Source organism: Alligator sinensis, unplaced genomic scaffold (assembly GCF_000455745.1).
Source record: "Alligator sinensis unplaced genomic scaffold, ASM45574v1 scaffold154_2, whole genome shotgun sequence".
Lineage (NCBI taxonomy): Eukaryota > Metazoa > Chordata > Crocodylia > Alligatoridae > Alligator > Alligator sinensis.
This window is the reverse complement of record NW_005842528.1, coordinates 960,132-975,776: the sequence shown is the minus strand read 5'-3', so window position 1 is coordinate 975,776 and position 15,645 is coordinate 960,132. Positions and strand designations below refer to the sequence as shown.

Genomic DNA, 15,645 nt, shown 5'->3' with positions numbered 1-15,645 from the left:
TTCTTGCTTGTCCACCCCCATTCTGCCTGGGAGCCACTGGAATATTCCTGTGAGAGAGAAGGGATGGCCAGACCATCTCTACAAGCCAAAAATTCAAACTTTGATTCCCGATGTAGGTCATATGTAGAGTGCCCCGTTATGTGCTGCTGCGTACCATTACTTCTATGTTATTTGGCATCCTCTTCTGTTAGGATGCACGGTGCCCACTGGCACCAACCTTGCTACAGTACTGGCGGAATGAACTCTTCAAATGTCCATGAGGATGTTTTAACTTATGGTAGGGACCACAGCACTCTATTTTGACACCAGAACCAGGAAAATACAAGGACTACTTTTTCTTCCAGCTCCTTTGGTACTAAGCCTTGGGATATCTGGCCTAGAGTGGGAACATTTGTATACTTTAAATAATTCTGTTTCCCCATTTGACCCATTCCAGCTAGTCTAGAGCTGTCTTCAGTCTTCTCCTTCTTCTTGCACAAGTTCAGTTTCTGACCACCTCACATCAGACCTTTCCAGGTGACCCTCACTTCTTGCAGTTTATGGTTTGCAGGGTCAAGCCTACCAAACTTGCAGTTGTAAAAGAGTCCCTGAAGAACACAGAAGCAAGCTTGAACAGTGGAAGTAGTACAGGTCTGGAAAATGGTCTTGTCTGCTGCTTCAGGAACAAGCATTTTGGCATTTCCAAAGGGATCAGTTTTTCCAGTTTCTTTTTGTCCAATATACTATCCAAGGTACAGCTGTAGGAATGATAGAGACTATCAACCGATGCATCAAGCCATTTCTAATGAGCACTGTGCAAACTCCCTCTGTGAATGTCAACCTCTCCTGGTGCCAGATCAGGGATCACAGCCATTGGTTCAATCACCCCAAGAGCACATTGGTCTGTTTCAAGCCTGTACTGCCCATACCCCATTGTAAAACTCACAACAGGCCCAGTCACACAATTCTGGCTCCCCTGAAACTTCCCCAATAGTAATGAGAGTTTTTGACTAAGAAGGGATTGTAGGATCAAACCAAACATTTGTACTTGCAGGAGGGAGCTTAGTTGTAAAATCCATTCTCACTTGAGGAGAGATGAAATGGAGCTCTTTTCACAGTGCTCAGGCTCCATTTGGTCCCAGATTTTTCACTTAGAAGCCATTCAAATAGAATATAGCTACAGCCTCCCTGCCAGCTGGGGAGCTCCAGAGCTCCAAGAGCAACACTGACTGACTGCAACCAAGATGCTCTCTTCCCAGGTGCAGGAGAGCAACACACAGCTTGTCAGGACTGGGCCACAAGCCAGTTGGCATGCTTGAGAAAACAACAGCAGGCTCCTGGGAGCCTGCACATGGCTGACTCTATGAGCTGACCTTGGTAAAAACAGTGTGACCAAAAAGAGCTGCCCGCAAAGAGGCTAGCAGTGTTGCCAAGACTTGGGTTTTGGCTGAGAATTCAGACTGGGACTGAAGCCAATCTCATGATGGCATAAAGCATGTTGGCCTCCTGCAAACTTCTGAAAATCCCTACTTGATTTGCTGCCTGCTCCTGTTGCCCGCCTTCTGGGGTAGAACAGCCAATCGTGACAGCTGCAGAAAGCAACACTTCAAGCAACCTCAGAGGAAGAGAGCAAGGAGGTGGGAACAGCAGCAGCAGTTCAGCTGATTTGAGCAGTTCCACTTCCTTCCTTCCTATCCCCTTCTGTGCACAATGGGGATGCTTCCTCTACTCCACCCCCTCCAATGCTGTAGTCCTGCAAGTTAGGTTGACAAGAAGGTTGTGATTGAAATTTCCAGCTAGGCAGGTGGCAGGCAAATGTGGGTGCAAGAACTTCTGAACATTTGGATATCTGGAGGTAAGGGGAAGCAAGTGTTATTTGTAAGAGCTGAGAGCCATTTCTCTGAGGAGATTTCTGGTTTGGTATGGGTGCCATGTGTAGTTTACGTCCTGGACCCAGCCTCGCACACATGCATATGGCCAGTCTGACGTGTATTACATACAGCATGTGGGTTCAGTCCAAGACCCTCAGTCAGCACTAGAGGCCAGATGATACAGCACTACAGGCTGGATCCAGCCTGTATCATTGACACCCCTACTGTAAAGCATGGGTGACAAACTTAAATGAGTTGGTGTGTCAGATCTGGATAACCTACCTCCAAATACAGCCCACAGGGATTCTTGACATAGCTGCCAGAACTACTGTGTCAGCATGGCCAGTATGTAGGCCCTGACATCACCACTCCGCTGCTGCTTTGTGTGCCAAACAACAATCCCAAAAGCAAAAATTGGATGGCAGGTAAGGAGCAGAAACTCCATGAGTGCTGGCCATGACAGCACAACAGCTCTCAGAGAAACAGTGAGAAGCCCTATGGGGCAGATCCTGATACAAGTCCTCTGGCCACAGAGAAACCATGCAGACCTGATGACCCACCTCCCCAAGATGGATACAGCCCAAAGGCTGTATGCGTCAAGCCCACAAAGAATCTGCCCCCTGCTTCATAGGGACATCCCCACTAACTCAGTCCCCAAGGTAAACTGAACTTCCTAATTTGTCCCCTTGTCAATACTGCTTAAGCCTTTAATGAACTCACCCAGGGCTGCAGCTGTGCAGTGTGTAATCATGAAACCAGAGTTCAGACCTCCTTCAGTGACGAGAAAGGCAGGCAGCTCACTGAGTGAGGGGTTGCAGAGTCTTTCAATTCTCCTTTCACTAATTGCAGCTAGTTCATGAACACCGATCGCCAGGTAGTCCAGAGCCTAGGAGAGAACCTTGCTCTATTTAATCAACTATTTAAAAAACAAATCTGAAAATAATATTCAATCAAATGCTTGAAAATGTCCCCCAGAAATAGTCTCTCCCCTGTCAGCAAAGACCATTTTCAAAACTAAGTTAAGGTGCAAACATGAATAAAGCATTGCATAAGTACTACGTATCTCTGAATAATATGAATACCCTACTTGAACGAAGAATAGGTGCTTTTACACACACACACACACACACACACACACACACACACAGTGTATCACATCTGAACATTCACTTTTTAGAAAATGCTAAAAAAAACCCAAACTCCAAACCAGAGCCCAACTTTTTTATTTTATAGATACTGCTTAATAGGGCTGTCTGAAATGGCACTGTTCCTTTCCCACTTCAGTTTCAAGGTCTGGACAGAACAGTTTTTTGTATCGAATATAATTTCGAGTTGAAACAGTGAGGCTGTTTTGATGCTGCTTCGACTGTTTCGCTGGATCATGGGGCTGGGGAAAGGAACTCAGCCCAGCTGGGCTGCCTCCCTGCCCCCCACACAATCTAGCATGGGGGATGGGAAGGCAGCCCAGCTGGACTGACTTCCCTTCCCCAGTGCTATGGTCGAAACGTTTCGACTTTCAAAACATTTTGACTAGCCTCATTTTGTTCTCAGGCTATTTCGACGGCCTTTCATTTAAATTTTGCTGTTTTGAACTCAAAATTAGTTGAAACTGTGTTGAAATGAAACGGCCGTCAAAATTTTGCACAGCCTACTGCTTAAAAGAATATTTTATAAAATGGATGAGACAGGATCATAGAAAATGGGACAGGAAGAGACCTTGAGAGTGACTGAGTCCATTTCTTTGCCTGGAGGCAAAGGAGGATCCACAGTATCTACACAATTACTGACCAATGCTCATCTAACCCAGATGTGCTCAACCTCCAGCCCGGGCCATTGCATCTGGCCTGCAGGGCTCCCCACAGGTCGGAAAATTTGGTGGCAAGGGAGCAGTAGCCATTAATATGGCCACCCTCCCCCCTGCCAAACTCCCAAACCCCATGTGCCCATTTGGAGCCAGGCCACAACCCCTTTCCCCTACAGGGCTGGGTTGGGCTGGGCCACACTCCTCCCCACAAGATGAGGTCATGCCCCCTTTTCTCATGGGGCTGGACCACACCATGCCTCCTTTTCCCTCATGGGGCTGGGTTGACGCCAGGCCATGCCCCTCCTGCCCCTCTGCCACGCAGCTCGGTGAAGCCTCCACCCCTGCAGCATCAGCTTTAGCCTGGGCTGCCCCCACCCCTTTGCATAGCCAAACGGTGGCTCCTGTGCCGGCCCTGGGTGCTTGATTGGAACTGCCATCCCACCTACAGTCAGACCAGGCACTACCCATCTGGCTTGTCAGGGAAAAAGGTTGAGCACCCCTGGTCTAACCTGCTCTACAAAATGTCCCTAATTTACTTATTCCAGTTCCTAACAATACTTACAGGTAGAAAGTTTTTCCTGACATCCCACCTAAGTTTTCCTTTTTGCAAATTAAGCACATGCTTCTTGTCTTATTTCCAGCAGACACAGAAAGCAGTTGGTAGCCATCCTCTTTGCACCAACCTTTTACATATTCAAAGACTGTCAAGAGGTAAAGGTTATATGCAATGCAAAGACAAACTGAAGCACAGCTTCTAGTGTAACTGTGAATTGCAATGTCAGTGCAGATGAAATTTTATATAGTGAGGAAATGGTGGCACTTACCACCTATCATATAACACAAAGAAACCTTTTTTATTCCTGATCTTCATCCTGAAAAATTGACTTGACCTTTGTTCATCATGAGGCACAGGCTGAGGATTCTCAAAATGGCCTTCAAGCTGGATACAAAATTGGGAACATTTCTTGGCTCTACCCTTCGCAGCACCCAAACTGCATTCTAGAATACAGGTTTTATAAACATAAAGACAAACTTTAAGTCCAATGGGCTGCCAAGTTTCCAACCGTTCACATATCTGATATTACTGAGCAGGTATTTGATCTCTGAAAAACCTAAACACAGGCCTAGCTTTAAAATGGGGGTGTCAAATATATGACCAGTAAGGTAATCCTGCCCCTAGTGCTGCCCTGATCACCGACATTCTGTGCCAGCTGGCCCCGTGCTGTGTGCAGCACTTGGCTGAGACTGGGTCCTGGAGTGTGCTGCCTGTACAGCATTGCGTCCTGGGTTCTGCCACTTGTAGTACTCCCTGGGGCTAGGTCCCAGGTTGCATTGCTCACATCACTTGTTGGGCATGGGTCATCCCTGGTCATGGGCAGATATAGTATTTTGAAAAGGGGGATGCAGGTAGTGCAGTGCATCATCACATATACCACATTACATATTTTTCTCCAATTAAAAAGAAATTAGAAATGCAACTAGTAGGCTATGGGCCTTGGGCTACATTATTCAGTTTAAGAACCAAGCAAAAACAAATATAACATTACTAGAATGTGCATTCATTTGCTATATCATATATTGTCCATAAAATATACAACAAACTAGACATAAAATAATAAAAAGATAGTTTCATTAGTCCTGTATTCATTAGAATTAAATGGGCATCTCTTTTCCAGATACATACAACAAAACCTAGCACTCCTGACCATCTTGACAGTGCATCCAGTTCTTCACTGAAAGTTATTTCCACACCTAAATTAACTGTTTATCTCAATTAGCATTTTCACACCTAAGTTAACGTTTTTAGCTAGAGTTAAAAGCAAGGCTGTGAAACAGGAGCTACTTTAGAGGGAGCAGCAGACAGCAGAATTGCAGAACAAAGGCTAGCCTGATTAGTGGAACCACTCAAGACCATTAAGAGGAAGAGAGGGTTGTTAACACCTGTGGAATGGAGCGCTTAGAAGGAATAAGGTGTATTATAATGAGCCAGGACCTCAATGGTCTTCATCACTACTGCCATTGCCAGGCAGTTAGTTTTAAACCCTGGGTGAAACAGGAATCAAAGGGGGTGGCAACTGCACCACTGTGCCCCTCCTGGGTCCACCCCAAACCATAGTGCTGGCTGGGGCTGGTCCCGGGCTACGTTGCTCATGGAATTTCCTCAGGCTGGGTCCTAGGCTGTGCTACCCATGACACTTGCTTGGGCTGGCATCTCAGATCCACCCTGCATTGGATCGGACATGCAGGCATGGGGTCCATGGGCCTGATCCAGCCCATGGACTAGCCCCATGGCACTCATCTGGCCCATGGGGACCATGGACCAATGGGGCCAGATGAGTTTGACACTCCTACTTTAAAGTATAGGTAGTCCCACTGACTAAGTGATTTGCTACTTCAGGGCCACCATAGTTATACCAGATACATGGGCTGTTGGCAACCTTGGTGGCCCATTAGCCTGGAAGGTCTACAGTGAACTTTATGCCTCATTAGAAAAGGGTTATTTAGAAGGAGAAAAAAGTAACCAAACAATATTCAATTAAAAAAAGAACAAAAAAAAAAAAACACAACAAAAAAAACCCAGAAGGATACAGGTTTGTCTGTTGAGCTATTAATTTCAGTTGTGATTATGTCCTTTACAAAAGCTATTGTATCATTCACCACACCATGGACCTAAAAGAAACAAGAGGTCATTTCTACGTGGACTCATCTTCAGGATGCTGACCTTCAGTAACTCAATGGTTTAGGAGCACACCCATGCTTTCTGGTGCTCAGACTCTGCCCCTCTACATGGCTAAGGATTTAAACTTTCATGAAAACTTGGGGATCCTGGACATACTGTAGTCTTCAGAGCTGACTTAATATGATGATGATACAAATGTATCTGCTTCATCTGTGGGTATTAGTTTTCTCCTTAGCTATAACAACATCTTGGTGAAAATAAACGGTAATTAAAGTTTAGCCAATGGACTATAGCGCAGTAAATGTTCTTAGGGAGTTAATCTTAGAAAACCCCTTTTCTTAGAAGTCTTAGCATTGTTTAGCTCCTTATACAGACAAAACTTCTACTGCTTAAACACATAAAACTATGCTTTTTAAGTCATAGATATATTACTTTTTGTAAACTACCAAAACAAAATGCCTTCTGATCCCCATGGCTGACTGTCTGATGAGTTTTGTTTTAATAGTGCTGGACACAGCTCATCCCATATTGAATTCATTCCTGAACGTGGACCCAGCACAAGATCTACAAGTGTTGGAGAGAACCGTAAGATAATGTAGTTGCATTATTTTAAGGAAGATGGCCAACACATAATTGATATTAAACTGAAATTGGGATTTCAGCATCATTGGCCTATCCTTGCATGAGGGAAGGGTAAACTACTTTTTACCTGAGGACAATAGTGCATTGTATATGCATCCTGGACTCTGTCACAAAATCTGTGACTCTCTGCAAAAATAAGAGTTCTTGAATTTAAAAAATAACATGCATCATTGAAAGTCCTCAGACTGCCCTATACATCAAACAGTCATCTTGCCAGGCAGGAAGGAAAGCCTATTCCCCTGCTATTTCTGATGGATGGTGATCCCAATCCAAGAGCGATCTAAATCAGAAAGCCACCTCCATCTGCCCCCGATGTGGATGCACTGAATGAATATCTATTAGAACAAAAGTGATCTTTACCCTCTAGCCTTCTCTTCACTAACTGCTGCCAACAGGAGCAAATGAACATTCAGGAAATGCAGTACATTAAAAATTCAGTACCAGCCAGTATCAAAGGCTTTAGTTGTACCCTTCAGGACCTCAAGTGTAAGCGCAGCCACTATGTCAGCTTGTCTAGCAATAGCACTGGCTCTTTCAACTGCTTCACATCCCAGAGAGGTGATCATCTGTGTTCCGTTGATAAGAGCCAGACCCTTCAAAAAAGACAGCAGGCTTTTATTTGAAGGAAGCCCACTGCAGTTTGTTATTTTAATTCTCATGCCCTGTGCCAGTGAAAGAAAGGCTTTTTCTCAATTTCCTAAACTGTCCTAAGTGGAATCAGAAAAGGGACTACGATGCTAATTATCTCAGCTATCTGGTTATTTTTAGTATAGATAAGCCACTGATTGCTTGAATCTGCTCTAGTCCTGAGCCAACTTCCTTCAGATCTTGTTACTTGGCGTTTTTTCCAGCTCCTTCCTTTCTCTAGCGAGCCGGAATCTGGCCATGAGTAGTAATCCTCTGAGCGGGTCCCAATGTAGATTTCATCAAACTTAGCAAACCAGATGCTCATCTAGGACCCAAAGGGCTAGCCATTTTCTCCTTTCATGCATATGACTGTCTAAATTCAGTGGGAATATCATGTATACCATGACTACAGGAGAAATCTTTGGCAACTATCCATCGTTAGAGAAAAAAAAAATCGTAGCAAAAACACTATAAGACTGAAAATGGCTCCTATAAGAACTACATTGCATAGCAGTTGCCATAAATATTTATGTTACTGCAGTACCAGAAGAAATACCTTTTTAACCATAAAAATTATGGTGATATAGCATCCCTGCTTCAAGACAAAGGTTTGCTTTTAACTTCTTAGTCACTACATATATGCTTGAACTTTTTTATGGTAGTGCATTGCTTTATATTTTTTCCCCTAAACCATAGTAATTTCTTTCTGAAATTTAAAAAATTAGGTATGAATAAACCACTGGACCTAGGAAGCTCAGGGGAAACCTCCCACTAACTTTAGTGGACATTCGATTAGAACACTTGCTGCAGGTACTCTGAGCTTTACACAATGACTATGCTCTACTATTAGAGCAAGAATATCATATATGCATATAAAGATTTACACTTAGATGCCTAGTAAGATTTTATCAGTGGGGGTTTTATTTAGTAAACAGATTCATACGCTCATGCCAGTAAATATCTGTACAGTGCAAATGCTGGCTAGTGCACGTGAACATCTTTAAAATGTGTGTTTTTCAAGTCACAAAAATGTTTATCAGCTACCAAATCAAAATGTCTACTGGTCCCCATAATACATCATCTGAAATTTAAACATATATTAATATTCACGGCAGCAAAAATCCATCTAAAAACCCTATATTTCTGGTAATAGATGGCTGAGATGACTCCAAAGCAGTGAAACTTAAAAGAGTGACCAGATAGGTCAGTTCTGCAGAGTCTGGTGCTGTGTGGAATAACAGCGAGAGGATGGTTTGCACTGCTTTATAGTAGCTATGAAAATGGGATGTGTACATACTAGTATTATACCACTTTAGCTCCTGACTAGAGTCAGTCTGTATCAGTGAGAGTTAGAGTAACTTCCATTGATGGCTATCCCGGGAATCACTGACAATGGAAAATGTGCATGTGGATGAAGCGATACTGTAGCTGTGATAGTCCAGAAATGATGTGAGCAGAAAGAATATTTTGGGTGATATCTTTTATAGGACAAACTGCATGTTTGGGATAAAGCTGGACAAGCTTCTGAATGCAAAGCATTCTTCATCAGGTTTGTGTGGATGAATGGCATTTACCACTGATAGAAGGACAGAGTTCCAACAGTGCAACCTTAACATATAGGCAGGATATAGCTTTTATCCCAGAATGAGGTCTCTGGTATGTTTCCCCATGCCCAATATGTAATTCCCTTCTAAAACTTATTTAAAATAATCATTAATTCAACTCAGTTTTAAAATATGGGCATCATAAACATGAAGCAACAACTGATTAGGTAGGTTGGGTTGTCACCAGGTGGCAGCAGTACATTTTTTTCTTACCTCCTTTGGTTTCAAGGTAATTGGCTTTAGACCATGGGCTTCCAACACCTGTAAAGTAGTTTATTAAAGATTTAACATTTGCATTTCAAGTATTGGATTGCATGCAATCATCAAAACAGTTAAACCTTCACCTTGGCTTTGTTAATGAACAGATTACAATACAGCACAACAAAGGGAAAGGGGAATTTTTCGCATGTATACATTTAAGATACTGGTCAATGTAGAGCAGGGGCGGGCAATTATTTTGGGTGGAGGGCCGCTTACTGAGTTTTGGCAAGCCATCAAGGGCCGCATTATAGGCAGCCAGGGGCAGATAAATATTAATTTTATAAATTTTTTAGGGGCCTCTCAGGCTGGATAGAACGGCCTGGCGGGCCACATCAGGCCCGCAGGCCACATTTTGCCCACTCCTGATGTAGAATCTAGTCTACTACTCTTATTCCTGTCAGAAAAGTCTGGAAGTGCTTTGGAAAGTTTGCTGTCCAAGCCCATGAAGGAGTAATGGTGTTATCCCACATCCTGAAAAAAACTCTTACGGAAAATTAGGGAACAGTCTTGCTTTAAATGCAATTGGAATCCTATCCAAATCCCCTCAACTGAAAGAACAAAACCTGTGAAAGACTGGGAGAAGATAAGAAGTAACAACACAAGAGAGACTGCACAGCTTCTCACAAAAGATGCAGAAGCAGCCAGGACACTGAAGTAAGAAAGAACAGACTAGGGTTAATTTACTGGATGGGGAATCAGCAGATTTGGGGTCAGTGCCCTGTTCTACTTCAACTATCGATGAAGCCATAAAAGTACTAGCCAGTAAAGAACAGAAATTGTCAGTAAAGAAAAATAGTCAGTAAAGAATTTAAAAGGATTAAGAAATTCCCATCTTTGGGGATATTCATGGATATATCAAAGCACTGATCTATCACTGCAGTGATGGAATACAATTAAAAAAACATCATTATGCAGCTGAACGGGCTACATAATTCTGAGAGTATTCCTTTCAACCCAAGTTAATCCACTGAAAACAATATATGTTTAAGTCATGTAGTTACTGAAATTTATCTACTTAACACCATTATAATCTTGGAAGAAGTCTTAGCAACACCTCTCTCCTCAGGTCTGGAGAACACCTTGGAGTCTTTACTTACTTGGAAACCACACCAATAATCCTCTCTCTTGAGGGATCATCTCAGGTGTGGTGGGACAATGCTGATGTTTTCAGGATGCAAGATTCATTAGCTTCAGAAGATTTGCTAATGTAACATTACATCTTATCTTTCCATCCAGGTCCTAGTACCTGGAATATCTTGCATCATAGTTCTTCTGCGTATCAGGAGAACATGTATCTGAAGACATTAACATGACACTCAGGGTGGCAAATCCATGATGCACGGATTTGCATATTCTGTTATTATGTTTTACCTTTCTCCACAGCAAGCTAATGTTGGCAGCAGCCCTAAAAGTCAACGTGCATTGTAGAAATAAATACGTCAATAAGTCAAAAGTGCATAAAATACACAAGATTTTAAATGTTTGAATATAGTGTGTATTTGATCAGGAATTCACCCCATCCTCCCACAATATCCATTATTTAACCAAAGCCAATGGAAGGAAACAGGTGAAGTGTATTGATCACCAATACAGATTTTACATATTTAGCATCAGCCCAGCCACGCTTTGGGGACCACATCTTTCCTTCTCCTATTAACCCCAGGGCAAGATGAGAAAGTGGGGCTAAGTCTCCACTGGCTCCGACTGTTCCTTTCTCAGGTATATAAGGCAGGCAAGATGCTGAGAAGAAAACAGAAATCCATTTTTTCTTAGAGCTGCCATCCATCATCTCTTGAAAACAAAGACACAAGTTCTTCTCTTCCAGAGCAAACTGGGATTTGTTTGCAGTTCCAAAAAATAGCTGTGGTTTAGAAAAAAAACAACTGAAGTTTATTATGTTGAATAAATCTATTACAGTTTTGATTTTTAAAGTAGCTTAGTCCCACAAAAACACAAGCCAAGAGTTAGAGTTGAAAGCCCAGCTCTATATGGAATGGAAAAATATCAGATAGGTCACAGCATCTCCAAATTATGGGGTGGAGACTAACAAAAATGACACATTTTTATTTTAATCGTGTTAACTCATCCTAAGGGAATCCTTTAAAAACTGGAACTCACTCAAATACTACATGGCTTTGATAAAGTCACTGGAAATCTCAGTCCAAATACAGATCATACTAGCATCATGCACTTGCCTGAACAAATCTGGGATGGAGCTTCAGTCCCTGAAGGCACAATCTACCCAGCTCCCTATTACAGGTTTTGCAGCATGGAGCACGTTTTTTACCCTCAGACAGGGCAAGAATGAGCCAACAGACCACTGTAGCTGATCTTAATCAACCTTTGGAGACAGTATTATAATAACAGTTTGTGTATGTGTGTATATACACATGTACATACACACACAGAGCAAGAAAGTACTTTTTATATTTTTGAAACCTGATTCCTCTTTTGGAAAATGAAACCAAATGACAACTCCACTCATCTTTAAACTGGCCATGTACTGCTGAAAGCCTAACCATCTTCCTTTGATAGACCTTCTGTGCTACCATCTTACTCCTCTTAGTTTTCACATCTCTCCCACAAGGCATCCCCCAACTCTTCAGCAAAGGCTTATTTAGTGGCTATTTGTGCACCCATGGTGAAACCTTGGCCATAAAAACAGGATCCTGAGGCACCCCACAGAGCATCCTCACCACCTCATTTCAGATGTTTATATAAGTGGACCTTAATGCTGTAGTGGCAAGACTGAGCTGTTGGCCACCACACTGTAAGCACACTTTCACATACATGGACATGAAAGTACTAGGAACTGTTAGACGGTTTTATTTTTAAAAAAACCCCAAAACAAAACCCCAAGATCAGTGAGCATCACGTTTTCTAGAAAGTTAATTTCCAAGGGCAATCCATCTACCTCCCTTGGAATAAGACTCCTTGTCAGTAACAAACCAACAGGAAACCCAATCATTACACTTTTTAAATGCTACAGCTTCAAAATGTATGATAAAAAAAAATCTCACCTTGGGACAGAAACGTATATGCTAAGTTTTACCCCCAAACTGTTTGATGTCGAAAGGTTTTAAAAATCCCTGTACATAGTGAGTTGCAATGGACAGGCACATAGGCCTTTTACAGCAATAGCATTTAAGTTTGCTATTGCTGTAGCAGCCGAGATTTCACACACCACTAGGGATGTTCACCTCACTTACAGGTGCCCAACTTGAGAGAATAAAAGATATCTAACTTCAAATGGCTGGTGCTCAGCACTAACAAGAAACTCAGACCGCTTAGCAGATATCTCAAGTTGGATACCCAAAGTCACTGTTGGCTGCTAACAATGGTGTGTTATGCTATATATAGTCCAGGCTCCTTCGCCACTTTTCCAATAGGTGTGAACTTTCCAATCCAAACATAACCTGAAAAAGGCAGAGCTCCATGTCAGACCAGCTCCACTGCTATAGGAGAAAAACAAAGGTGAAAACTAAGTTGAAATAGCCATAGTGATGGAACTGGTGATAACTGGAACTATTCTCCCTTTGTGGAAGAAGGGAAGCACTGGGGAATGAGTGTTGCCCCTAAACATCACATTGGTCCCATTTTTTCGCTCTTCCAGTCCCCGTCTCCATAGCAAATTAGCTCCTCTGGGACATGCCACCACTAGATACTCCTGTCCCCTCCGACATTTGTAAGTCTACTTTTAGTGCACACAGGGACTGAGCTAGTGTTTGAGACATTGGACTATGATTCAGCATATGGTTCTGCAGCCGACTTCCTCATATATCTTGGGCAGGGAGGTCATTCAAAGCCTCCGAGCTTCATTCCCAATGTCCTGTTCTTGGAATGCTTTTCTCCCACCCTTTGCCTCTGCTACCTACTCACAATGTAAGGGGCGGTCTCTAACTATGAGCTTGTGCCCTTTATGGTAGATAGTGGCTACCATATTTGTTGAGTTCTCTTGCTACTACCTTAACATAAATAATAAAACAATGGTTGTATTACATTGCTAAACATTATTTTACCATTAAATGCATCAATAACTTGCTGCAGTTTCCAGGTATATCCCATTGTATCCTTTTGCTCGGACATTGATCCTTAGAGCTAAAAGCTTGCGAGATCTCTCTGGGCTCAAAGGCTTTCTAACACCTGCAATGACAGCAATGACCTCCAGTTTATAAACCTCTGTGATAACACTGTAGTTGAGAAAACTATCAAAATCAGTGTTTTTACTACCTGCAGAATGGGAGCGAACTAAATTCACTTGGAGTTCCCTACAAAGAAAAAAAAAACATTTAAAAAACAAACAAGAGGCAATGTTTAAAAATAAACTGTAGAAATGATGCAGAGCTCTCTTCCAGACATTTTCTTAAATAAATAAGGAAGTATGGACAACGTACTTGAGCTTACTGTTTGGAATGACAGTCCGGGCAAACTTCCCAAAGCCAGTAGTGATTCCATAAACAACTGAAACAGATGTTACAGAGAAGGAACAGGACTCAGAGTCATTTAAACTGACACAAAATTAATGATTAGGGGGAAAAAATGCAAATACCAGTCCATTCCTTTACAATGCTTTCAATAACCTCTCTTGATTGTCTTTAGCTTCAGCTTGAGATGTGAGCTAGAAAATACAAATGTCACCATTTATTTAGTCCTCTGCTTAAAAACTGCACAAGAATAAACAGATAAATACAAGAGTCAGATTCTTTCCAAATCCTTTACCTTGATCTCCCCTCCAGGTGCTTGCACAACCCCCGCGCTGCTCTGCCTAGAGCCCCCAGGGAGGCAGCTCCCGCCCCTCACACAGCAGCAGCAGGGGCCCCTCTGCTTCCCGCAGCTCAGGCTGCGGCCCCGCAAAGCCTTTCCCAAACTGACCAAGTCTTCTGTTGTCAAACTGTCTCCATCTAAAGAAATATACTACACAACAGATATTTCTTAGAGATGTGTGTATATGAAGTTTCTAAACCATGATAACTAAATCAAAGCACACCATGAAAACTTAAGAGTGAGCTTTTTCTGATACGGAGCTTACCCACAATCTCACATAACAACAATGCTAATAAAAAATACCAGCAAAATACAAATGGTTGACACTGTGCATTAAACAGTCATGGGGGATCTTGCAGACGTTTACTGCTGAGCAAAATGCTTCTGCTGTAGTGTTGGTGAAACTGTTCCCTGTAGTAATTACCATAATGCTTGGTAATTAATGTTTGTAGGACTGACCGAGTCCTTTGAAAGCTAATGTAGTTCACATTACAAACAAGCCATGCACTCTGAAATATCCTGTGGGGGTCCATATCATTCTTCCCCATAGACAAATAAAGAAACTATATTTCCTCTGAACACTGACAGGGCAAAAAAAGCAATGTGGTCTTCACTGTTCAGACAATTTCACTTCACTTCCTTTTTGAAACCCCACCCCCCGCCCCCAAAACCAAAACCCAAAAAACCCAACCCAAAAAACAACAACACAAAATAACCTGTGAAGCCCTCCAGACATGGAGCTTGATGAATGTCTGTACAGACCAGTTCCTGGGTTATTTTTCTACCAGAAGAAATTTCTTCAGGTAGAAGTGGATGCAGCCAAAAAAATCCTCTTGAAATCTGACCCTCTCTTTAGCAGCAGTTCATGTTCTGCACTGAAGAGTAATGAGGCGGGAAGCAGATAGGCTCAGTAAAGTTTTATATGGATGAAAAACTTGTAACACACTTTATTATATCAGCATGGCTTCTGTCTGAGGAAGCTTTACTGCAGTACCACTACCTTGCATATAAGTTCCCTAACGGACTTAAAACAGATACAACTTTCTCATGGAAATGGAGTGCAGGTAGAATTGTTGAGACAGTTATCAGAATCCCTATTTTCTATTATTTTAAAGTGTCTCATTAGTTTAAGTATGGGGGTGACCAGTTAAGAGTTGAATGAAACAATATATATTGGAGAAGCCTGAATCAGCTAGACAAAATCAATGCTTTAAGTACTTTACAGATTCAAAGCCCAGACTGAGAATGTTTACATGAGACTGAACTTAATTTGCAGCAAGTCTACAAAAAACAGCAGAAGCTTTAATTTATTCCATGTGTAGGAAGTCAGTCAGGAGAAAATAGCCATGAAAGAAATGAAAGCTTTCTTGATTTAAATGCACTAATGACATTTAGTATTGATTTAACTAAGTC

General features: G+C 42.2%; 1 pseudogene; it reads right to left on the bottom strand.

Annotated features, from left to right (window-relative positions):
• Positions 1-14,912, bottom strand: part of LOC102386040 — a 19,820-nt pseudogene extending 4,908 nt beyond the window's left edge.
• Positions 14,913-15,645: the final 733 nt, after the last annotated feature.